At 37.4% G+C, this 27,655-nt stretch overlaps 1 long non-coding RNA gene across 1 annotated transcript in view; it reads right to left on the minus strand.

Moving 5' to 3' along the window:
- Positions 1–15,105: 15,105 nt before the first annotated feature.
- Positions 15,106–27,655, minus strand: part of LOC131480464 (uncharacterized) — a 242,000-nt gene continuing 229,450 nt past the window's right edge. Inside the window, exon 3 of the long non-coding RNA XR_009245548.1 lies at positions 15,106–15,117. This is a non-coding gene — a long non-coding RNA (uncharacterized LOC131480464). The remainder of the gene's footprint in view (positions 15,118–27,655) is intronic.

Genomic DNA, 27,655 nt, shown 5'->3' on the forward strand with positions numbered 1-27,655 from the left:
TCTCTTTTTGGATATTATAGCTGCTCTCTTGCACTGATCTCTTGACCACATTTACATGAACCACTGTATTACTGGAATTTGCTATAACTGATTTGTATGAAATGTAAATAATTTTTACATCCTCAAGTAATTTTTCCTTCATAAACTTACTTATATGCTTACCGAAAGCAGGGACTTGGACACTTTCCTGAAGTCTAAGAGCTTTATGCGGACACTGCATTCTCCTAAATGCTACCAGCCTCAGGAGACAGTATGCAGAATCCTTAGAGAAACTAAGCTGAACGCTGCAATGGCCATGAACATTCCATGCTCAGTGAGAGATGGGCATATTTCAGTGGGGTGTGAGTAGATGTTTTAGACTTCCTTTTCAGACACTTCCCACAAATACAGCAATCTTGGAGGCTAAAGAAAAATTCTTTCAGGAAAAAGGATCTTTTCTCATTAACCTCTGTTTATACTCACTTTTTATTAAACTATAGTATTGTTTATTAAAATATTTTCTTATGATCTCTCTTTACTAACAAGTTTTGAACTGTGGATGTGTAGGAAAAGTTTGTTCTGACTTGCCTTAGCCTTGGGACTAATCTTAATAGAATATGCAGCAGTGTTTATTTGCAAGCTGATTATGAAATGTGTTTTCATTTTAACGCTTCTTGATTTATTAACCTCATTTAGTATTTTGGAGTTTTAGATCCTGTGCAACTGATTAAAATAAAGTGTTGATGTCCTCCCAAGTATAGGAACTGTTCTTTCTGGTTGTTTAAAAGACCATTTTTAAAATTCAAGTATTTTTTTCTACCACCTTTGATTCTGCTATGCTGGGAACTGCTTTGTTTTGTCAGATGTTGAAGTAACCATTAGAGAGTGGAGATAGCTACAAAAGCTTTTGTGAGTTACCAAATACATGACCTATTCTATATCATTTTTGTTAGTGTTATCACCACTGAAATGACAGTAGAAAAAAAAAGCAGGAGGGCCCGGCGGCATGGCCTAGCGGCTAAAGTCCTCGCCTTGGAAGCCCCGGGATCCCATATGGGCGCCAGTTCTAATCCCGGCAGCTCCACTTCCCATCCAGCTCCCTGCTTGTGGCCTGGGAAAGCAGTCGAGGTTGGCCCAAAGCTTTGGGACCCTGCACCCGCGTGGGAGACCTGGAGGAGGTTCCTGGTTCCCGGCTTCGGATCGGGGCGCACCAGCCGTTGCGGCTCACTTGGGGAGTGAATCATCGAACGGAAGATCTTCCTCTCTGTCTCTCCTCCTCTCTGTATATCTGGCTTTCCAATAACAATAAAATCTTAAAAAAAAAAAAAGCAGGAAGAAAAAGCAATAAGTCATCCACTTATGGAGAAAAACAATACACCTGTTAAGTCTCGAGTAAAATCAAACTAAGCCAGTTATTTGAGTGGCAGATTTGTCTCCCATATGCTACAATTGACCTCTAAATCAGCACCTCAGAGTATAAAGATACATAGGCCTTACAATAGGGTTCCCTGAGTTCTTCTCTTTGGCCCCAACAAAGATTTGCCTGGATTTCGAGGAAGACCTTGTGTTATTCTGCATGTTCTTTGCATCTGCTGCAAAATGTATTACCTTTACCTGATTAACATTATTAGTATTAACATTATCTTGAAAAGAATAAAAATGAGAACCTCATTGACTTTATGATATGCTAGCATTTGCTTATTTCTGTGGTATTTATTATTTTAAAATCAGTGATTACTCTTATGACTGAGGGTAAAAGTATAATGAGGTGATCTGAAATTATTTTCATATTCATGGTATTACTGAACTAATAGTAAGAATTCGGTTTTTGTGTTACCTTCTATATTCATTCCCTACTGCATTGCTGTTTTAAAATATATGACTCATGAAACAGTTGTTAGTGTTTAAGTCTCTTCTTTGCTCATTAGGCAAAAATACAGACCACAAGCATGTTTAAACCAAGATCACTTCGTGTGACCTTATAAGAAAAAGTGGGAATTCAAAGTTATTTTTTTCTATTGACCATCTAATACACATTAGATGCTTTAGTTCTGGAAGGAAAAGACTCACTTTCTCTGTTTAGTAAATATTTTAAAATGCAAAGCTTATGCACACAGTTTGGCTCTTCAATTACTTTTCTTCCAGCCTGACAAACCATCTAACGCTATTTAATGGCCTCTCCTAGAGCGCTTCATGATTCAGTCTTCCAGCTGTGACAAATCAAAAGGCACCTATGTATTCTTTGGAGTTTTTATTTGCAAAAATGTCAAAAATTCAATTTAGTTCTGATTTTGATGTACATTAATCTTCACAACCTTTTATGCATCAATTAACTGGTAAAAGTTACCAGGGCATCTCTTCATGGAATCTGTGATGAAGGCCATTTAGCTCTTTTTTTGTTTGTTTGTTTGTTTGGTTTTTTTTAAAGTATATATCCTTGGCTGTGTCACCATAATCTATACGGCCTTTTATTTTTGGAAACCTGATTTATATGAAAGCAAATTTAATTGGATTTTGCTGAAAGTGTGTACTCTATATGTATCTCAGTTCTGGCGAAGCAGGGGCATAGCAGGAAACATCATTGAACTTAAGAAAAGATTGGCACATGCATTTACAATTTTTAAACAACTGTCTCTGGAATAACAGTAGGGGACACTCAGCACAATGCTCTCACTCCACAGGTATAAAAAAGGAGGAGGCAGAGTTAGACTGGGTACCTTGTGACAAGCTGGCCAGTGAATAGAACATTTGAGACAGAAACACAAACTCTTCTTAGGCATTCTTGCGTATCATACCATCTTTGTCACTTTGTGACAGATTCTGTGTTTGGAGGTTATATATGCACCTATGTTCTATTGCCTACCTTCAAAGAATGATTATTGCAGCATCTAGTTTGATTTTCCTAAATATTCAAGAGCTGCTTAAAGACGTGGGTGGTTCATGCTATCTGATCTGTCTCTGGGCCACTCAGTAAGACATTCTGTCTTTAACCTTAAGCTAGCACAGAGGAAATAGTTTCTTATGGTGAAAGAAAGATGGAGTCGCTCTCTGCTCCACTGAAAGGAACAGACATCCTTCTAATTTTATATCACTACTTCAGCTTAAAACTTTGTGTGTCGAAGAATGGCATGGTTATTTGGCTTTCTTCCCTCAAATTCATCAGTGGAACATAAATCATTTCTGAATACTTCTTGCTCTCTTCCCGTTCTTTAACTTTTGGAGCCAACTTTCCACTTAATGTATTATCCCTGGGCCCTGGGCATGGTAATTAACCTCAGCCGTGGAATTTAGTCAAAAATGCACTCTGCAAACAGCAGTACATTAGAAACATTTTAATTGTGTTCAGCAGCATTTCCTAATTTAATATGAAAGGTTACGGTAGCGTCCATATCAATCAATAACCATTTAATTTCTGGATGAAGTTTGAAATGATTGTCTCCAACTACTAGCCTGTTACAAGGCTACACTTTTGGTTATTAACTCACCTTGAAAAGACTTTGCTTGAATTATTCTGGAATCTTAGAGAATGGACTATCTTTTAAGAAGTAGGTCGTCATATTATAAGTTAAAAAGCAAACTCAACAACAGTTTAGAAAATGAAACTTTTTTTATTATGTATAATTCTTAGAAAAAGAAGACCTGGCATTTGGAGCAAGACTGTAGGATTAATCATTCTCTCCCTCCACAATTCCCCCTGCCCCCCAGTTGAGGAATGAATACATTGGGTGATCGTAGATTGTTGTTAGAATTCTGTATATAGCTGTATCTGTAAGCTGTTTCTCTTTAGAAACATAAAGTTTTCAGATGAGCAAGAAGCTCTTATGATATATGACATCTGTGGCTCTAGACACTAATTAATGATGAGCATTATCTTAATAAATTTCAGAGATTAGTTGGGAAAATTTCCATCCAGTCCTTTCGATTCATTAGCCTTTTGTTACAGTATTTTCCAGTTTGTAGAGTTTGATATCAATTGTGCTTGAAAGAGTAAAATACCTAGTACTTTGAGGTGTGGACTCCTGGAAATTGTGTAGCCATAAAATTAGGATTATCATTAGATTCTTTTACCACTAATATGTTAGAATCACAAAGTCCTATGCAAAACATGTGCATAGTGGCTTAAATTTGAGCAAAGACATGTCAAAGACATGCCTATACATAGGCTTTTTTAAAAAAAGATTTATTTTATTTTTATTGGAAAGTCAGGTATACAGAGAAGAGGAGAGACAGAGAGGATATCTTGTGTCTGCTGATTCACTTCCCAAGCAACCGCAAAGCCCGGAGCTGAGTGGATCCGAAGCCAGGAGCCAGGAGCCTCCTCCGGGTCTCCCATGTGGGTGCAGGGTCCCAAGGCTTTGGGCTGTCCTCTACTGCTTTCCCAGGCCACAGGCAGGGAGCTAGATGGGAAGCGGGGCTGCCAGAATTAGAACTGGTGGCCATGTGGGATCCTGGGGTACAAGTGAGGACTTTAGCCAGTAGGCTACTGCACCAGGCCCATATACAGTCTTTTAAGTGTTCTTCTGGCCTCTGTGCCTACACTAGCCTCTTATTTCCATGAGTATGATTGTCCCAAACCTCATATCAATTCTGATGACCACACGGGCAGCTTCGCCTAGATTTTCTGTCATGTTTACTGTCAACCCATGCCATCCTGTCTTACAGAATAATTCCTTAGAAGTACTCAAGTAAGTATTCATTTGCCTTCCACTCATACCACTAGCCACAAATGTCTGCTAATTCTCTTTCAGGAAGAACTTTAAATCTGTGGCTTGCCTTCTGCCATTCCATTGTCTTCCTCCTGGATAACTCTGCAGTCTCTCCTTGAATCTTCCCCTAACATAGGCACTCACCTTGGCTTCCCAAATCTGTCCTGTACACTTCCATAGCTGACTCTCTGAGAAATGGAGAGCATAATTTCTGCCATTAAACAGCATGCCTTTTCAATATCTTCCCATCCTGAATTAACTGATCTCTTCAAGAAGGCGTTCTTACTGCTCCTTGGCAGATCCATGCTGTGGTTAGGTAGAATGGTGTGATCTGCCACCTTTGCACCAGCCATGACTTATTGTTAGCCTAAATCCGCCATTTATTTTTCTTTTCATTGAACATCTCCCCTTTCCCTTTGTTGCTTCCAAAACCCAGTTCTTAGCTCAAAACAGCACTTTTCCTATATAACACTTCTGAAACCTTTGACAGTAGTGACTTGCTACTTCCAACTTTATTTATACATTCTTATTGACTTTTCTGATTATTTATTATAATCCAATTGTTCTCTTGTATTATGGAACTCAGTCTTTAAGGAGCTTAATGTGTAAAAGACAGGTAACAGAAATGAATGAAATAGTTTGATCTTTCCTAACTAATCACCAATTAGGGTAATCTTGTTAGTCCTTAGTATGTTAATTTTTTGAAGGTGAAAAGTAAAACTCACATGTGGATGTGATATAGGGCACAGTGATGATGTCTGCAAAGCATTTCACCACTCATCAATCACCAAGTGAGAGATATGCATCCCTTATCCTGGATTCTTAATTAATTGCCAAGTATATTTACTGAAATGAAAATAATGTATCTGTTCACCCTTATCTCTTTCTATTTTTTTCATATGTTGTAATTCCTGCAGATGATGAGTGCTTGCCACATGGAATCTGGCACTTTTGTTGTCAGAAGCAACACTTTGAAATGGAAAGTCCTCAGTTGATGAGGATTCACTGCCTGGGACTCTCTTGTCATCTCACCAGAACGTCCTCTGCAGGCATATGAGACATTGTTTCTGTATGCCATCTGTGCCCCTGTGCGCTGTTAGCTGAGGTATAGCTCTTGTCAGCTGGCCTTGGACATGGGTTTCTAGTTCTGCTACATTTACCACTGATGTCCTCAGGTGACAGAAAGAGCAGTGGCAACTTCATATGGAATTGAGAGACTCTCAGAGTACAAAGAGTTGTGTATGACTGTCCAGGCTGCATCTCCTTTGGAAGACTGTTCCTGCATGGAACCGAGGAGTGCGAGTCACATCTGCTGAGGGTTTTGAGCACAGATCAATTTTAAATCTCCCTTCTTGGCTCTTGGGCTGCGTATTTTCCTTGTATATCTTCATATTTTCTTTCTTATATATAGATCTGTCTCTGTGTACATGTTTACACTGTTCATAAGGACAATACTCATATTGGATCAGGGTTTGGTAATGAACTGCATATATTAAGACCTTGTCTCCTAACACAGCTCATATTCTGAACCACTGCAGATTAGGGTTATCAACATATCTATTTTGGAGAAACCCAAACCCAATCCACAATAACCAGTTACTTTAAGTACGTGTTCTTCATACCAGCCACTTACTCTCAAACACTGTTTCACCTTTTGAAGGTTTCCCTGGGATAAACAGGGCATAAGAGATTTCTCTAAGGTACGTTCCTAATTATACTCTCCTTGGCGGGGTGGAGGATGTTAGTAAAAGTGGAGCTCAGTTGTAAGGTGTAAAGCTCCTGGAGGAGAGAAAAGCAGAGGACAGATCATGATCTGTTCCTGTTTGATCCAAATTTTCCCAATTTTACTCATGTCTTCACCAGTGTTTCCATTACCCCATCATCTCCACTGGGCTCAGTCCAGGTTGAGCTTTGAACTTTTCTCAGTGAACTTTGATTATCGCTACCTGAATTATTTTCTGTCAATTCTCCATCTGTATGTTTTGCTGGCCAAATACACATCCTTATTTGAACAGAAAAATGACTATGTCATTTTCTCTTCTTCATAGCATTACTTAAGAAGACTTACTCAAACTTTATTATGAGCAAGGGAAATGGAACTGCTTGTTAAAATGCCTATTCCTGTATTTGTCCCTATATATGCTAGGCATGGTTCCACAGCTTGTACTTTTATGGCACTATCTGATGCTTCTGATATAGATGGCTTGAAGTTTTAGTAAAAATCTCACACTCTAAATTCTGAATATTATTTAAAATGTAAAACTATTTGAAATAAGAAAGTGAAATAGATATATTCCTTTTATAAGCTCTTGGCTCGTGGAAATGAAAGGCATGATTTTCATGATCATTACTTTTACTAGACTTGTAGCTCAGATTTTTGTAAAAATCCAGTTAATTGACTCTGGTTGCTTTCTTTCATCTCTGAGTTTGATGCACATTAATTAAGCTCTTCTGCTTGAATTATGAAGAAAAAGGGAAGTTGACTTTAAAAACAAAGTTTATTATGAAATATGATTGTGCTAACTTTGACCCCACATGCACATGTATGTGAAACATGTATGTCTGGTGTGTGTGTATGTGTGTGTGAGAGAGAGAAAGAAAGAGAAAGAGAGAGAGAGAAACACAGTAGAATTTGGTAAGTAACATGATGTACAGGGTGAAATGCCTTTTGGGAATCTTGACTGTTATTCTGTTATTTCCTACTTGGTTCAAGTGATAATATTATTTGACTTATCTTAGTTTCAGTTTCTTTCCACTTCAAGATTCTTTCAGAATACAACCGTGATTTAATTTATCCCTTTAATCTGGTACATCACAAGGAAATTGTCATTATTTGCTAAATAAATAACTGGGTGATATCTACTGATGCAAGGCAACAAAAGAGTTCGTTTTACTTACGATTAAGTTTTGTTCCATGTGTTTAAGGAATGAGCCTTGATTTGGCCCTTGATAGTCCTCTTTGTCTTCTCTTCAGAAGCCACATGTACCTGTGATTTTAGGAACGTGCTGACTTTTTAGCTCCTCCAGCAAATATTAGATTAGTGTCTCTTTAAAGCATTAGTGGAACTGCTTCTCACACCTGCAATTTAACATGTAGCATATGTTATTTTATCAATTTAGCTTATGCATTATGAACATATCTTCCTTCTCTACAAAGTGCTCAGCTCCTTAATGGCAGAGGCCCCAAGGTATGGCTGTTTTCCACTTTACAAAGGTTCCTTTAGTTGGTAGGTGCTGAGTGTGCTATCAGATTTGAGACTGATAATTATAACAGTAAACTTAAAATAGGGTACACTATTCTTTAATAACTGTGCTGCTGATGTAATTTTGTCAGAAGGAAGAAATCCAGATTCACAGAAGTCATTGAATGTCTTGAAATAAAACCACAACCAGTAGATGACTGAACTATAATCCCAGGGGTACTTATACTACAGCATGATAAATAAAATCTGTTGCGTTTTTGATTAAAAACATCTGATATGAAGTCATTAAGTCTGACGTAAACTTTTTCCTGATAAGACTAAGAATCCTTGGAGCACATCATCCAGTAAGTTGAGAAAAGAATATATATTTCTCAGGATTGATTTTGGTTCTGTCATCTCCTACATGAAAGTTGCATTTTGCTTTTTCCAACTCTGAATTCTCCTTTCCCTTGGCTGTGTTACACATAACATGAAACTCAAAAGTTTTAATCAGGCTCCGAGTCCAATTTGGGGGGACAGTGAAGGTAAGTAGAGTTATTACACTGGGTAACTCATATACATGACACTATTAATGGAGTGGAAGTTATAAAGACACATGATGTTTGCCTCCATGACACAGTTGGAAATCAAATTTTTAATTCCCACTCCGTTCCCCCAGAAAATTCCACATTTTAAAACCAAATGAGTAGGAGTTTGTGGCAGTTTCAGAGTATTCAGAACTATCTGATTTGATGGATTTCTTCCATCTTCATTTCATGTTGTGTTTTTGTATACTGTGAAAGTTATTTTATTTTAAATTCTTCACCCTCTTTACAACCATCTTCATTCATTTGTTGTTAATATGCAGATTACAGTGGTCTGTGTTCAGAAATAAATTCAGTTAAACATTTAACATTCAAGGCAGCAACTTGAGTTTTGAAGGACAAAGCATGTGGAAACCCATTAACAGATGAAGAACACAAGACTGAAAGAACTGAAGGACAAATTGTTTATTTTAGTACATCTTGTATAATAACACATTACCAGAAAAAAAATCAGTACAAAAGATAAGATCAGTATCAGGAGTGCTAAATGATATTCATTTGCCATCTTAAAATTTTATATTTCTGAATGTCGCAGGTAATTTGGATGCTGTTATTTTTTTTTTGACCCCGAATCTAAGGCAAAGCCTTATCCTACAAGATAGTAGAGATGAATTAGAACACTATAGCCAGATTCAGAAAAAAAGGAGAACCTTTCAAATGCTAACAGATAAAACAGGCAGTTCATTAGCAGATAAATGCAAAATAATAATGCTTTTGATGGGTCTTTATCACACAAGGCCATGTTCTTTATAAATTATGAACCATGAAAAAGAAAATTTCAGTCAACAATCTATTTGTATCATCAATGAATAATGAGAAACAGAAAGAAAAACCCAAGTAGGACAGTATAAAATCAAAACAGCTTGAGGACTTTATCACCAAGTCTCACCAAGACAAAGAGGAATAAAAAAATTATTCAGAAATTAAACGTCCAAATATTGTCTAAAATCACACAAATATTTTCACCTCGAAAACAACAAAATTGTGGCTTCTATGGAAAATAAGCTAGTGATTGAAAGACTATCCCCTGAGATCAACCCAATGTAAATGCTTTCAGTATCTTTTTAACTCAAAGGACATCTATAGTGCTCTTGAGGTTATTGAATGTAGATTGTCATTTATTCTTTGTGTTAGAGATGTACCTGAGTTTATTCAAAGCTATACTTGAGAACTAATATTTTATAAAGAAGTTTGCTGATAAATTTTGGTTTTGGTGGGAAAAAATCACAAATTTAATTCATGCTTCTGGTGAATTAAACTAACATTTAATCTTATTGCTTTTTTTTAAAAAAAGATGTAACATTAATTTAAGCTTTTGCTATATGTTGTGCTATACAGTGGAATATTTATTGGAATTACCTAATTCAGATTTATAATATTTATCATTAAACAATCTGGTCTAAATTTTCCAGTTGTATCATGAATATTATGTCTAATATTTCAGGTATTTATAATTTTAGTAGCAGCTGCCATCTGATGTATGTTTCAGATTTGGCACTGCAAATTGTTATAATTCATTAAGTTATGATTTTTGGTAGTACATAAATTAGGTATTATATCATGATGAATCTTTAACACTAATCAGGCATACATTCAAAACCAATATTATTTAGAAACAGAATTAAAAAACAAACAGGTTGGTTGTTTCAGTGGAGATCCACAAGCAGTAAGTCCTGCCTTTAGAAATCAGTTGTTTAATCCTGGGGACAGTAAAACTGTCTATACCTCAGTGTCATCAAAATGAAAAAGCAAGCCATGGGTTTCCTTGGAATATTGTAAATTCACATTTTAAAAATTTTTTCAGTTTTTTTGGTTTATCAGTACCTAATCATACGTACAAAAAAAAATATTCCAACTTGTCTACTAACACCACAGTTTTCAAACTGACAGACCTGGGGGAGAGAAGCATTCAGGTTGTTCTGCATCGTTTTCCACCCCCCTCACCCTCTGCTGGTCTGAGAGCTCTTGAGTACTGCTTCTGGGGACAGTCAATTTGATGACCTTCTCTCTCTCCCCAGGACATACTAGTGTGGAAAAGAATTGGAGGTCCTTGGTCCTAAGGTCTTTTATGGAATGTTTCCGGAGGACACGATGTTTGTCCAGCTTATGTGTCAAGGTACCATCCCTTCAGGGGGATGTTATCATCTTAGCATAACTATCTCCTCTTAAGACTTTTTAGCAGGAGCTGGCACAATAGCTGAACTGGCTAATCCTCCCCTTTCAAGGACTGGATCTCGTATGGGTGCTGGTTCATGTCCTGGATGCTTCATTTCCCATCCAGCTCCATGCTTATGACTTGAGAAACCAGCAGAGGACAGTCCAAAGTCTTGGTACCCTACAATCATGTGGAAGACCCATCTTCCATCTATGGTCCCATGAGCATCTTCCTCATACGAGTTTAGACAAAGCAGTTTTCTGAGAATTGCAATTATGTCACATCTCCTTTTGACATGTTGATTTAATTTCACTCATCACTCTGTTATCTTGAGTGATTACAGATGTATGGAATTCTTTTGTTTAAGCTAAGAGCTATCTTTATGCTTTATTCCATCTTTTATTTGATGGTTGTTTTTCTTGATTTTTTTTTAAGATTTGTTTATTTTTATCGGAAAGCGGGTTTTACAGAGAGAAGGAGATACAGAAAGATCTTGCCTGCCCTGGTTCACTCCCCAAATGGCCAGTTGGAGCTGAGCTGATCCAAGCCAAGAACCAGGAGCTTCTTCTGAATCTCCCACATGGGCACAGGATCCCAAGGCTTTGAGCCTTCCTCTAACGCTTTCCCAGGCCACAAGCAGGAGCTGGATGGGAAATGGAGCAACCAGGACACAAACTGGCACCCGTAGGGGATCCCGGCATGTGATAAGGCAAGGATTTAGCCACTAGGTCATCATGCTGTGCCCTTTCTTGATTTTTTGAAGTACAGTGTACTGCATGAGAAAATCACTGTGTATCTTTTAAAAATCTATTCTCTATTGTGGTAAAATGGTGGTTAAATTATTCAATAATTAAATTAAGTGGACTTGGTGTATCATGAAAAGTATTTGATAAACTGTTATTCCTTACAGCTCCTAAGGGTATTGCTGGCATGTTGATACTTATGATAGACTCAAGGTTCAATTATCTTGAAGGAACATGGCATGAGGGTGACATTGAGTTGGCTTGTTGTGTGATATTTCACATTGGCCCGTGTTCTACCAATGTCTATTACTTTCATGCTATAAAAGTATTCACTTGCTTTCTGATCTTTTCTTACCTTAGAATCTTCTTTAGTAAAGACATATACAAATTTTACCCAGCAGAAATCTAGTCTGGCTGCCAAATACTTTATGTCTGGTTTCCAGATACGCTTATGATTGGATTTTACTGAATTTTGACCTGAGTTGAATGAAAATGAGAACATATGGAATTTCCACCCATGAGTAGCCTCTTCTGGAGTTCATTACCTGGTGCGTGGGCTTTTAGAACTTTGGCTTCCGTCCTTTCTTCATGCTGCCTCTTTTGACAATTCCTCATCATCCATCAGTCTTTTGAGGATAAAAATTAAAAGATGATAAATGAATTTCAAGCTGGTCCATTTTGTTATTTAGTAGAGGCTTTAGTTGAAAAGTATAGAGTTTACTGAAGAGAAAAAGATGAAAAGTGAAAATTATTGGCTAAATTGAAGCTGGGGAGTTAGTTTTGGAAGCTGTTGATTATGCAACCCATGCTCCCATTTGCATAGATAATTGAGTTGGCTCTATAAGAGTTCAGAGTTTCCTCACTCATCAATATTTTATTCATGGGTTATTGCCCTTGAAAATACTTAACCATAAAGAAAGTTCTCTGAAGAAAATTCAGCCTCTGAAATGAAGCTTACAACCATTGCGCTGAAGAGCCTTTGCAAGGCACAACTTCCCTCCTTCAGTTTAATGATGATGTCATTGCCTTGGCCAAGATCTTGCTTTGTTCATTTAAGTTCACAGGAACATAAAGACTGTTTGCCGTAGTTCCTTGTGCATAAAACATTACTGCAAGGCTGTGCTCCTCTCCAGGTTGTTTAGATAGCTTTACTGTTTGTGACAGTGACAGATGCTGATACCTGTATAATCTCCGAAAGGAGAGTTTAATGACTACTATGTTTATGCAGCTTGAGAAACCTTGAAATCAGTGGCACTCAGTTCTGTATTCCTGCAAGTGAGAAATTAGCATTTCTCCAAAGACAATAATTCCTTAAATTTTAACATGTCTTGTGGAAAATCTCAGGAGAGCATACAATTCACTGTTTTAAAGAAGAAAAAAGACAGTTCAAACAGAAATAAAGAGTTGAAAGAGCAACAAAAAATACCAGCTCCCCTATACTGCCATCTTCATTGAAGCACACCACTGCACTGTCTGATAAATGTGGGAAAAAAAATCAGCCATCTAGGTGCTTTCTATCCCCTACCTATCACTGCTCTGTTTGACATGCAAAGCAAGCACCTGTTGAGGTAGAAACCCTGCTGTGAGTTTCCACAAAGTTCCATGATCCAAATGATGTAACATCAAGAGCAGCTACTGCACTGGAGGAACATTATCATAATAGCCCGACCTTCTGAGCCTTTCCTGATTACCTGGATCTTACCTCCCAAAGGGAAAATGACTTCAAAGACTGAATCTCTTGCCTGCATTTCTCAAAGATTCAGCAACTTGAAGCCACATACTCTCCCAGCTTGTTTTCAACATGTACAATAATGCCAGGAAATGAGGCTGAGTTTCCTTAAGAGCCCAGGAGGATGTGGTGACAGCACCCTCACAGCTTGTCTTTTACACAAAGCTGCACAGACATCTCTATCACCTTAGGTACCAGGCGAAGAAAAGCAAAGGGTTCCTTTCTTTCCCAGTTGCTTTTTCACTCAGCATCTTAAAACTGGAGCCTTAGTTTCCTAAGTCCATTTTGAAAGTCAAACAGATTCAAACGAGTTTCAAAACAGTGCTAGCCCAAATCTGGCTGAAACTTTTAATTAGTCTGATGTTATTTTTAGATGCTCTCAAAGCTCCGTAATTGAGCCCTTTGCAGTTGTACAAACAAATAGAAACCTTGTAAGATCTTGAAATTCATGATAGTTTACTAATGAAGTCAGCTTGGAAAACTCTTCATTGAATATTGTAATTTGATTGCCATCTTATTCTGATTGGACCCTGGTTTTGCATTTAAATGAGTATATATTATTTGAAATGCAAAATAGTTTGTTATCTGGGGAATTTTGCAAGAACAGACAAGATTAAAAACATCTAATGTTCCATTTTATAAAAACATTACAAAATGGAAGTGCAGAGCTGACTTTTAAAATTTATTAGTAACAGTTTACAATAATTGGACATTAATTAATCCTAAATTACAAGACATTTCTGTGGAAATGCATATTATAGCCTTCCCATCAGTACTCAGTAGATTCATTCGTATTATTATTTTTATTGGAATACTTGAGGCACTAACAATTTTTTACTAAAGCAGTCAGTGTTGGAGAATTGACTGTTACTCCTCTGAGCTTAGCACAATACATCATCAATTACTGTTTCTGCAACAACTGGCCTTGAGTACCAAAATACAAAAAATAAGAAGAAACCACTGCAGAGCTAAATCTACAAACCACTGTTGGCCTATTCAGAGCTTTAATATTTGCCAGTATTTATATGTTTAGATGAATTAAAAAGAATTTTCAGATTCTGTAACACTATAATTTCTCAACTGTGGTTATATGTCTTACATGGAAAGTTGTGTTCAATCATATCACCCAAAAAAGATTTCTGTCTGAGAAGCAGAAGGCAGTCATCCCTGTGCTTGAGTGTTTGGTTTTCTGAAGTTCCAAAACATCTACTTTGAGACACATGCAGTAACTTACAATCTATTACACTGACATTTTCTCCTCCTTCAGTATTTTGCTTACAAAAGACTGTGAAAGTAGTTCCTTACATTTGAATTTTCAAGGTAGTTGAAGTCATTTAGGTTTCACATGGAATGAAGTGTCACCCCAGGAATGAATCTTTTATGTGGGACTTGGGCAGTAAGACAGAGATTCTTCACCTATTTCTTATTCTTCTGTTAAAAAATGTATTTCCACTTTGCTTGGAATAAAGAGGGACAGAGTCCTTCCATCCATGAGTTCACTGTCCACATGTCTGTCTCTGGCCCAGCTGCAGCCAGGAGCCAGGAGCCTAGTCCAGATCACTTTCCTGAGTGGCAGGTACCCAGGTACTCGATCCATCTGATGTTTTCTCAGAGGATGCACAGGAGAGGCAAGCTGGACTGGAAAGGAAAGAGCTGGCTGTGGGCACTTCAGAACTCATCTTACCCACTAACTCAAATGTCTGCCTGGCCCTTCCTAGTTCCTATTTCAAATCTGAAAAATGGGGAAATTCTTTGTATGATGGAACAAGATGGTTTTCTAATTCTTAGGAGTACAGCGATAGAAGTGAGTGGTGATGACCAATAGTAAACAGAGCAAGGCAGGGACACGACTTTACATTTGTCTGCTTTTTGGCCTACGTGAGTTCAGCCAGTATTCAAATTCAGCCTCGGAAGAGCTCTGATGGATCGTTCTAAGAAATTCATGAATATGTTACAGCACCTGTGAAATTTATACAGGTGCCATTGCCATGCAATTCAGATGGATGATTTTCGTTAATCTTGATTTCTGAGATTGTATTTGATCCCAATCCCCAACCCAGTGGCCAAGGATGCTTGAAATCCTCATTTTTTTACATAGAAAAATAATTTCTGAATTGAAGTAATGCTTAATATGGAACTGTTCTAGTTGAGAAACAAAATGTTATGCTGAGTATTTGGCCTAGAAGTCAAGCCACTACTAAGGAACTCTGTCTCTTATTCTAGTGCCTGTTTTGCATCTAGGTTCTTCTGATTCTAGGTTCCTGCTATGGTGCATCCTGGAAAGCAGCAAGTAATTAGGGTCCTCCTATCTACATAGGAGATTTGGATTTTGCTTGTGGCTCCTGGCTTTGCCCTGGCCCAACCTCCGTTGTGGTGGACATCAAGGGAGTAAACAAGCTCTCTTGTTCTCTGTTGGTTTGTTTGCTACTGACTTTCAAGTAAATAAAATGTTTAAAGACTAAAAAGAAGATTTAAAATTGACAACAAATTTAAGGAGAAATGGGCTTTTCAATAAAATAGGGATCGTGTTCTTGGTCAGGACTGATTTGGGTTGAAAGGAAGTACTGTGGACAAGCCTGAATCTTCTGGATCTAGGTCAATGCAAGTAAGAGCTGATGGTTTCCTATTTGTCTCTATGAACCCAATAATCATAATTTATTTAGACGTTAGTATATCATAGAAACTAGCCCCACAAAGTGTTCCAATTATATTTCTTTCACTTGGAGCTACAGAGAAGAGTTATTTCTTCACTATTTAAGAGAATGAAAAGACATGAACCCGAATATGCCATTGTCATGATTCAAGCTTCATGGCAAAAATTACCTAAGGAGAATGTAGTTGAAGCAGAAGAAGAGTCTGGGCCAGGGATCAGGAGCAGTCAATTGTTCTAGCTATCTTAGAAGCACTGTCTTTCCTCCCCAAGCTTAATTATGTTTGCCAATACATCCCCTACACTGTTTTAAGCTTGGATGAGTTAGATTTTTCTCACTTGCAGCCATGAACAATTCCTGCTACTATGAAAATGCATTACTTCCTCGTCTTAATAGGAAGGGACTATAAGGGAGGCTCCTCGTGAGGAATATGTTTTCCCTAAACTTAACCTCTATCTATGGTAGGTATTATAAAGTGCCTAAGTATCATCTCTTCTGTCATATTTCAAATACCAAACTTTTTTTCTCATTGTATGACTTTAGTCTTATCCCTGATTTTACTCTCTCACTTGAAATTTTTCAGGGTGTGCTTCTAGAATATTCTAGCACTTCTATGTCTGTTGAAAGAGGAAAATGTACAAATTTGGTACAAGGGGGCAACATGTCAAATGAAATGTCTGTATTTCCTACACTGCCCATTGAGGCTTGGGTGCTGATTGCTGAAAGGAAAAGGAAGAATTAAAATAGATCAGAAGCCCATGTGATAGAATGTGTGGGACAAAGACAACTCAAAACTCAGAAGTAGATAACACTTTATTGAGAAGGTATTAGAACCAAAATATAAGAGTTATCAATAATGTTATATAAAACTTTTTAAAATGTTAATAAATTTAGCGTCAAAAATACAAATGTTTAGGAGGAATAGAAATTAGAAAAGAATTTGATTTGGCAACTGTGAGGCCACAGCAGATTAAGTGGACAGTTGGGATATCCATGTCTCATATTCAGAGTGCCTGAGACAGTTTCCATCTCAACTTCTGATTGAACTTCCTGTAACTGTACCCAGGAGACAGAAGATAATGTATTTGGGCTCTCACCATCTGTGTGGGAGATTCAGTTGGAGTTTGTGAATTTTGAAGTTGGTCTGGCTATTGTGAGCATTATTTTTCTCTCCCTCTCCATTCCCCTCTTCCTTCTGCTTTCTCTGTTCTTCTCCCTCCCTCTGCTCCTCAATCTTTCTTTAAAAGGAGTTTTTTTAGATTGAAGTGGATGAAAGTAAAATATGACAAACTCAGGAAAGAGAAAAATAGAAAAAAGGAGAGTGATAAAGGAAAGGGACAGGCAGACGAAAGAGTAAAACACGAAAGAACAAGTGGACCAATTAGATGACCAATATATATGAGCAACAGTGACAATTACTAAAGATATATAGCAGTACAATGAAATCTTGGAAAAGGAAATAAGAAATTAAGGGAGTTTAAGTGAGATTACCTAAATTTCATAGGTGGTCCAGGTCATCTAATAAGATAGAGAGTATGGGAGTATTAGAAGCCAAAAATCTGCAACAACTGACGGAGTAGTTGTATTAATACATATCTGTGAAGGATCAGCAAGTATGTTATAAAGTATCAGAATTCTAGTACTAGTAAACATGTCTTCAGAACTTTTACTAGTAACTTGATAATTTGGAAATTTGGTCAGGGGAGATGGAAAAAGCGAAATGTAATAATTTACTAATGTGGCTGAACATGGGTTCAGATTTGGTAGAAAAGTACAAGAAACCAGAGTAGAGTCTCATATCCCAAATCCAGAAGAAGGGCTTGAAGTGGAACTCCTCAGTCATTCCCACAACTACGAACAGGTTAGAATCATCTGTGGTGCCAAGTGAATGCTAGGAATTGGCAGAACAAAGATGAATAAAATGTGTTCCTACCATGGTGGTCACAATTTCGTGCAAGGTCTACCATGTACAAAAGAGATTCAGTGCAAATAAGGAGCAGAAAAATGGGAGTAAATAAGTAATAGAAAAATAGAAGAAATGAAATAGTAAACTTTTCAAATAGCACAGGGTCAGGACTCTCAAAAAATTGTTAGTGCAAATCTGCATTTAAAACAAATATTCAGTGCTTGTGCAAATAATGAATGTACCAAAATGAAAGTTGAGGGTAGGAGTGAAGAGAAGTGGTTTTGTCTTGCAAACCATTGCTCTCTTTTTATTGTTGTGACCACAAAGGAATTGGTTCCAAGTCATTTTTGGCACTCCTTTTCCTTCTATTCTAAACTGAATTATGATCCAATGTCAATTTCTGAATCTATAAATCTGACCTGACATTTCATGTGCCTCTAATAGATGGTTCTGAAAAACTGTTTCTGACTTAAGCGCCATAAAGGAAATGAGGAAAATGCAGAAAAGGCTTCAGGCTGATCTATAAAGCAATTTGAGGTCTGTGCCAGGAAACTCTTCCTCAATTCATCTCAGTAGGTGATTTGAAAAACTCTGCTTTCTTTGTGACAGATATAGGTCTAAGTTCATATTAGAAGCTCATAATGTATGCAACTGCTTTTCTATGCCTATAGAACATCCTTTGAGAGTACTGAAAAGGAAGCCAGTTCAACCATTGCTCACTTCTATGTGCTGTATTATCTCTTACACATTTTAAAAGTTGATTTATTTATGTGAAAAGCAGAGTAACCGAAAGAGAGGGAGAAGCAGAGACATCTTCCATCCACTGGTTCACTCCCTGAATGCCTACAGTAGCTGCTCCTGTGCCAGCATAGTTGAAGAGCAAGAAAATCTATTTGGGTTGACCACTTGGGTGGAAGGGCCCAAGGACTTGAATCATCATCACCTTCCTAGGCAGTTAGCTAGAAGCTTGATCAGAAGCATTGGCAGGACTTACTCTCACATACCTTCATGTGAAATACAAGTTTCTCAAGCTGGAGCCTAACCCACTGTAGCAGAATGATTGCCTCCTCTATAATTTGCAAAGAGTAAAATGCAGGCACTTCAACTTGGATGTGTATAATGTTTAAAGGCAAAATAGAAAATCAAAGACTCAGGGCAGCTGCTGCCTGCTCTTTTAGTGACATGCAGAGAATCAGCCCAGCATTGCCAGATCTTTCATTGTGTTTTCAGGGATGCCCTAAAACCCCTTCATTTTTACACAAGACACACTGATTTTTTTTAAAAAAAGATTTATTTTATTTTTATTGCAAAGTCAGATACACAGAGAGGAGGAGAGACAGAGAAGATCCTCCATCCGATGATTCACTCCCTAAGTTACTGCAACAGCTGGTGCTGTGCCAATTAGAAGGCAGGAGTCAAGAACCTCCTCTGGGTCTCCCATGTGGGTGCAGGGCCCCAAAGCCTTGGACCATCCCCGACTGCTTTCCCAGGCCTTGGGCCACAAGCAGGGAGCTGGATGGGAAGTGGGGCTTCCAGGATTAGAAACAGCACCCATATGGGATCCTGGTGTGTTCACGGCAAAGACTTTAGCCACTAGTCCACCGTGCTGAGCCCAGACGGACTGATTTTTAAACATGGCGCCATAGAACAGTCAATTCGATACTTTAGAATTCACTTCCCAAGTGAGTGGATATTACGTGACTACAGCCTAAAATGCTTATGTCATGCCCAGACCAATGCTGTTGAGCTGTGTGGAATGTGACCTGATACAAGGGACAATGCTTTTTAATGTTGCATTTGAATCACTTCCATTTATGAAAATGTCTCAGTGTTTGCATGTAGGCTTTGGAGATGTATAAATAAATTGTAGAATGTTCCCACTCCAAATATTTAACAAAGACAAATAATGCTTTGGTTTATCAGTGATCCAGAATCAACACCTCTCTGCTTTTCCTGTTGCCTTCCTTTTCATTTTGAAAATTAGTAGCACTGAATACCTCCTTTCTATTCATCTTCAAAGAGGAGGGAAAGCAAATTCCCTTGCAAGGGAAAGAAAAGATGGTTGCAATTCAGACTGCAAAGTCTAGTCTCTCGTGTTCTTATACTAAGATTTAACTTATTCCATAGTCAGCAAGAGTTCTCAAGTTGGTCATCCTTCAGTTTCTTCCAGTTCAATCCCCTCATTTACTAGATAGACAGAATTGAAGGGTGGGTGAGGCATATTAATTGGTGATTTACAAGATATAAATCTCCAGATTTTACACATAATAAATGTTCTAAAATCTTATATATTTGTATGTTCCTGGGGAAGATATCCTTGGATTGGTGTGCTGGTATTTTGATGGTACTTTTTCTATATAATCGATAGAACAAACCTGGCTGCTCAGCCTAGCCTAAAGTTTGCCAACAACTGAAAATAATAGAAGCACTAACCTCAAAAAACTTCCACAAGAAGGAGTTCATTGGATTCACAGTTTGAAAAATTGAGCATTAAAGAGAGCTTCAGCCAGGAATCCATCAAGTCCTGGTTCCAATTCCTTCATCATCATATCATAATCAATGTCATCACCATCATAGAAAATGCTTGGATTGTACTTCCAAGTGCCAAAGAGTGTTCTCAGCACACTCCTGTGAAATAAGTTCTGTGGTTAACCCTGTTTGCATTCTTGACACACTCAAGACACTAAACATTACAATCACTGGTCAGAGATTCTAGAGTCAGGATACAGACAATCCACTGATTCCAGAGCCCCCCTTTAATCGTTGTGCAAAGAATCTAATTAAACTGGTCTAGGCTAGGGCTTTGGGCCAACAGTTGCAAAAATTTCCCAGGTAGATTGGAATGTGTTACAGAGTTAAAAGCTAATTCACTGCTACCAGGTGAACTGAGGATGAAATTGAAGGGAGAAATAGATGTTGAGGAAGCAATACTAGGGTCCACTGGAGGGAATGCCATGTTGTAATTTAGGTCCAAATTTTTTTCTGCGATGGGTATAGCCTTAATGCAATAAACCTGCAGATGAAACTCCTGAGTACCACTGAACATTAAGGACAGTCCCTGATGGGCCCATTTGCCGAAAGAACCCAAATATTAGAGTCATGGCATAGCTGTAGGATGTCATCACCTGGGTTTTGTAATTATTTCATGATGGCAGTGAAAAACTGATTATAATCAGCCAAGACAAAAAATTCCTGGGGACATACTGCTTCACTGTAGGTCCCCTGCCTCTAACTTTCAATACAGAAATCTTTGGAAGAGTATTTTCATGGATCTCAATGACAACAATTAAGCTTGAAGAGCATGAGAAGACATTTTAATCAGATGCTAATTAAGAACAAAGGGGCACATGTATCATTGATTGTCTTTCAAGTACTATGACTGATCTGGAAGATTATTCCATTAAAGGATGAATGTAAACAGACACCAACATTTTCTAAGGATGCAGCAACTTCACATCAACGGTTACACCTCCAAATCTGGTGTACACTAGATGACAAATATAAATGAGAAACATTTACCTGTTTATGAAAGATAGAAGGTTATTTCCTGTTTTGGAATTATATAGCATTAAATATAAGAAGTAAGGTAATGGGATTTAAGAAATTGGAGTATTACTCATGTTTAACTGTTGACTTTTGATCCATTATATTATAAAACAAGAATAAAAGTGTCTGACCACATTTTAATCACAAAGGGACAGATGCTGTATTAATGATATGTGAGTGAATATCATGAGTTCTTCCAAAAAGTCAATCAAACGAAAGTAAAAACCAAGTACCAAGCAAAATAACATTTGTGGCTTTCACCTTTATATATGAACATATTATAAAAAACAATATGATGTTGTAGGCATAGAGAAAGCTCTATTTTCATCTAGCCTGCGCTTAAATCAAGCAGTCAGCCCTTTGCTTCCCCTCTTATCAACAAACTGTTTTTTCTTTTATTAATTTTGCTTATGATGATTTTTGTGCTTATTCCTTTGTGAATCATGTTTGTTGATCAGTAGTAGGTGCCTTTTGGCTGTAGCATCCTGGCCATGCAGCGCAAAAGACATCTCAGGGGAATTTCATTCTGAACTTAGCCTGCTAGTCAGGATAAAAGATATCCTCAATACTTAGACGGTAAGCGTCCATATGGAGAACTGTACTATATGATGTCAGAATGACTCTCCGGTGTCTTCTTCCGGTCCCTTCCCAAGTGAGCACTAACGTATGTGTCAAACACAATCTGGATAGTTATTTCAGCTATGCCACTGTTTACTGCTATGAGCTATTTAAACTCTTCTGAGCTTTAGTTCCCTTTCTTCGAAGATGAAATATAGATGAGATGATCTTTTAGCATTTTCCAAAAGCAAAGTTGTTTGGATACTATTTATCTTTCCTTCTGGCTTATGCGACTCCTCTTTAGTCTGTGACTGTCATACTCATTTGGTTTCCACGTTTTGCTTGCTTTTTGCTTGCATTTTAACTTCATATATCATATACATTGGTTTACTAATATTCTATTTTAAAAATTATTTTCAAGCCTGAATTCCTTCTAAACCCTTTTCCCATTGATGTTGTGTGTGTGTGTGTGTGTGTGTGTGTGTGTGTGTGTGTGTGTGTTTGAAGGGAGGGTGTCTATTGGGTTGTATATCAAGGATGTCAAGATGAATGAAATAGTCTTGTTGTACACTTCATGGAGATTATAGACTAGTTGAATGACAATAGCTAATGTTTTGAGAAGGTAGTAACTTTGCTTTTCATGTAAGGCAGCTGAAATGCAGAAAAGTTAAATAATTTGCATGAAGCTAGAAGGTAGTATAATTCAAGTTAGATTCTGCAACTGCTTTATCAACTGCTGTGTTACATATCCAGCGCACCATGGGAAATATGGTGGCATGTGATGACACTTCTGATTCCTGTCAAACTTGATCATGACCAGAGTTCGTTGCCAAGCTGTTTTCTGAATCTGGAAATCTTACATTATAATTGGAAACATGGGTTTTCAGGCATCTACTTCCAGCTTAGGAAATGGCACTGGAAATGAATTTCTAGTTTGCTATCTTAGGTGATGACTCTTCAGAACATCAAGGATCATGGATTGAATAGTTCTTTGAGATTTAATCAGACATTTAATTTGTACTTAAGTATTTCTGTGAGATACAATTTATCCTTCAACTGTTTTCCCTATGAGTAAATATATTTATTTCAATTGATAGACTATTCTTTTTAAAGCACTGTTGACACAAGATGTAAGGGCCCAGTAACCTGGGCACAATAAGCTATGCGCAAAGGCATTGTGGAGGAGGCTGAGTAAGTGAATGAATAAATGGACCCATAATCCTACCTCAGTGGTATTGATTATTAATGTTTCTGTATGATACCAAGTCATCACTTCTGACTTGGGAAAATCATTGTGTTCTTTCCACTTCTCTGAACATTAGGAAAACTTGGGAGGGTACTTTTGCAAAATTTATTGTAGGAAGAGATAACTTTATCTTCTAACCAGTCAAATGTCAAATAATAAAATTAATACTGATGCTTGCTATTAAACAAATGTGAGAGTCTGCAAAATCTCCTATCCTATCTCAGACCTGACCTGAGTAAGTTCCCTTTCTGGATGCTTTCATGCTTTCCAGTGAATATTGAGAATCCACTTAGCCTTGTTTCTCTTTCTATCTCTGACATCTAACAGTAACTGACACATAGAGCATTGTAGTAGATATTAGCTGTGTAAATGACTGTGTGTTGCTAGAATATCAGGGGCTTTATGAACAATTGGCTTCCTACCATTTGATTATTGTTATCATATATGCTTTACTTTAATAATTAGAAGGTGCTTTTCTTTTTATGGTGAGAGATTACAAAGCAAAACAAGTTAGTTTTCTTGCAGGGTCAACATACTGAGGACATGATTAACCACACATATACATAACTTGAACTCTTGCTAGAAACTAGCGTACACAAAACAGAAAGAAAGAATATGGGGAACAGCCGAATGCATTATGAAATACTCATTGTACCTTGACCTCATGTACTGAATCTGGATGGAGGAGACTTTGAAGATAATATGAAGAGTTAAAACTCATTCAGGTTACTGTGTGTCACTATTGTTCCATCTGAAATCCTATGGATCATATTTCTGTAGTTTTAGGAATTCTACAATTTGGTAATCTTTATTTTATACATAATAGGTGTGGTATATTGAAAATGCATCCAAAGTCACAAAGCTGGGCTGTATTTAAATAGGGATGCAAGTCCAGATATTGTCCTTTCAGCTATGACATTGACTACTGAGATTTCTTCTCCCTTTAAAATATCAGCATGGTTTGACTTAGTATTCTGTAGAGCTGGCCTTGAAATGACGCTGTCCAATAAACCCAAGGTTCTTTTCTCCATATGCAGTGAAAATATGTTCTTTCCAATTTGTTCTTTCTCAGTTGTTCCTAATTATTCTGTGTGCATTTACTTGTAATGCCTTGGGGATTCAATAAAGGTATTCGAATACATGTGCACAATTCTGAAGAAATCAATACATGGAATGAAAATGAAGTGAGATGTAAGCAGGCTTTCTGGATTGAAATCATAATGTTCTCTGGAGAGTTTGTGCCATTCTACCTCTTCGGCTAAACAAGCAGCCCTCTGCTTCTCTGTGTTAAGAAAACTAAAGTCCTGGCCCAGGAAGCTGTTCTAATCAGCTAGTAGCTTCCAGCTATATGACTGAACTTTGTATTATAAGCGATGGTGGATGCAATGCTGACACACCATACTTTTCATCCAATGATCCCAATCTGCTTAGAGGATAATAGTTTCTCTCAACCTTTACCATCTTAAGCACCACTCGGAGATTGAATCATCACAGGGAGGCCAAATGGAATGCATGCAATGTGTTGTATAATGGGATGGCTGTTTCTGTTATATAATGTAGCAATCATTCCAAATAAAAAATGCTTGGTGTCACTCTAAGCATATTTATGTTAGAAAATCCATATGGTTTAAAGTCACCACAGGATAAGCCAAGTAGGCAACTGTTGATGGGATTAGTCTATGGGATATTATTTCAGGATTTCTTCCTCTTCTAAAAATACTCCTCCCTAATATTTACACAATTATTTCTGTAAGGAAAAACTCATTTAGAAGAACTGTTAGACTCTAAGCACAAAGATGGAAAACTAGTTGCCTGACTTGATCCCTTTATGCTAGGCACATGTGATAAGATATGGTATTGTATTCCATAAGAATTTATGATAACCTGTTTTCCTTATCAGATGGCCAGTTGAAGACCTGGCTGTGAAGCTTCTGACCCAGCTTCCTGCTTATGTTTCTGGGAAGCCAGACAAAGATGCCCCAAATACTTAAGCTCCTACTATCCACACAGGAAACACAGATGGAGTTCAGACTTCTGGCTTCGGGTTAGGCCATGCCTGGCTATTATAGCCATTTGGAGAGTGAGTCAGGGAATGGAAGATCTCTATCTGACAGCATCACTGTGTTCCTCTGCCTTTCAAATGAATATAATTAATCTCTTAAAAATATGTAAAGGTTTCAGCAGTGAGCAGCAGGCATAGAAATCTAAGCACATGATGGTGCCTGGAATGCTTCTGAATACAGGATCACTTAAGATTTCAGCCGCAGGAGTCTCAGAGTTATGTTCTAGTGCATTTCCGTTTTGAAGTTAAGCTACCTAACTCTCTCTTGTCCTCTCCATCATCATCACCGTGTCTATTATCTTTTTGTCTCTTCATTGAAAAGAAAATTCTTTCCCATTTCAGTCCTAAAAGCTAAGTGTCTGATTGCCTTATTGACTCTTACACTTGAAGAGACTACATAGATCTTAGATCACTGGAGAATGTATTATTATTTGGAAAAACTTTCTTTATCAAATGGCTGGTTCCAGTCACCCATTCACAGTTTGGACCCACTTTCATTGCAAATAGCCCATTAGGGAAGAAATAATTTTTTTTTCCAATTCAGTGTTAAAGACCTGCCTAGCATACTATAACAAATTGCTAAGTTATATATATTCTGTAAGATGTGGCATTGAGTTAAACACACAGTCCATTATCTCTTTGGCTTCATTTTGGAGCATATATTTGTTCAAATTTGTTAAAAATCTACTAGTAGTCATATGTCATATAATCTGGTATTGTGGAAGTGCATGAAACACACCTGATGTCTGCAGGGGGTTTAATTTACTGGTTGCAGCTGTACAAGCAAATGCTTCCAAAATTTAGATCAGTTGAAATTATGTGTTTAATCTACTGGCCAAATATGTGACTTGTTTATTTATGCATATCTTTCCCTCTTGTCCATGTCTCTCAGAATTTCTTTGTGTAGATTTAAACATTAAATTACTGATAAGTTAAATTATTTTCACTTATATTCAAGCAGTAAGAAAAGAAGCTATAATGAATATATTGAGCTTGTGGCTGATTGGCTTTCCAAAAATATTGACAGATGAGCACAATTGCTTGGTCACTAATGTAGGGCCTATCATAAATGCTGGGTCTAGAGCTTTTCCTGATCCTTGGAAGAAGGTAACATCAGTTATGGCAATCCACTTTGCCAAATTTCTGAAAGTGTCCCTCTTAAGCAGTTTATGGAGGCTTTGTCTTACTGGCAATAAATACGAATCCATTTATTCTGAGATACAAATTCAAAAGCTAGTGTTATTACCTAGCTTGTTCAAAAACACAAGATAGGGATTACTGTGTGTACTGAGGGGCGACATTTTTACTTTGCCCCACACACCAGGCCTCAGCAATGATCACACTCTCCCCGTGCTGTCCGATTTCCAAGTGGAATTTCACAGAATGAACTCTGCTACTTATTCAAAATCCACTTTCAAGCATGATTACAAATTGGTGAAGTTTGAGTCATAATGAGTATTAATCATTATTTTTATGAGTATGCCATTTTATCAGATTATTATACCACCATACATTTGTCAAGGAAGGCTTTGAGAGCACTCATGAATAAGAAGAAGACTATCACAAGTGAAAATAAAGATCTTTTAAGATGCTCTTTAAGAATCTCCTAGATGTCCTCTGTCTTTGAAGGAAATTGAGCGCAGATACTCTAAAGACATAGCAAGGGATTGTTCTTTTTGCTTTGTCTTTAATCTAGTTCATCAGGGACATATGCCAACACAGAATGTTGTCTGTAGAGATCTACGGAGTATGCATGGGAGGAAAAAAGGGAAGTCAGTTCTTGATTTTGTTTTCTTGGCATTGTGTGCTATTTGTTTATTTTTCTTCTGTTTGGTGGGTAGTTTTGTCAGGAAGAATTTTGTAATTTCACTGCTGAAAAATTCTTATATTTAGTTGCTGGCTTCAGTTCATTCTTTTTTTTTCAATGAAAATGTGTACAATGTTTCTGCTCCTACATCAACAGTAGTTGACATAGTCATGGCAAATTTGCCCAACATGTGTATACTTTGTTATGGACTCAGACAATGAAACCTTCTTTGGGAATTAGACTTAATAGAACTCATTTAGATTTAAGAGGAAACTAAAAGAAAAGACACTAGTATAAAATAAATGTCTTGTTTTGTTTTCATTAGACAGGTTAATTTAAATGAATATTCTTTATTGGCCCTACCTAGTTTTGTGTTATTCTACATATCATACATCACAGTGTAGAAACTATTAACGAACTTCCAAACTGATCACGTACTAGCAGTGAGTTTTCTAAGAACCAAGGGTTAAGGGTAAAAGACTTTCACAACTATTCCTAATCTTCTTAAAGCCATATACATGTTCTTTGATGTTTGTTTGTTTATTTATTTATTTATTTTTAAAGATTTATTTATTTTTTACAAAGTCAGATATATAGAGGAGGAGAGACAGAGAGGAAGATCTTCTGTCCAATGATTCACTCCCCAAGTGACCACAATGGCTGGTGCACCGATCCAAAGCCAGGAACCAGGAATCTCTTCTGGGTCTCCCGCACGGGTGCAGGGTACCAAGGCTTTGGGCCATCCTCGACTGCTTTCCCAGGCCACAAGCAGGGAGCTGG

The sequence above is a fragment of the Ochotona princeps genome, chromosome 6 (genome assembly GCF_030435755.1).
Source record: "Ochotona princeps isolate mOchPri1 chromosome 6, mOchPri1.hap1, whole genome shotgun sequence".
NCBI classification, from domain to species: domain Eukaryota; kingdom Metazoa; phylum Chordata; class Mammalia; order Lagomorpha; family Ochotonidae; genus Ochotona; species Ochotona princeps.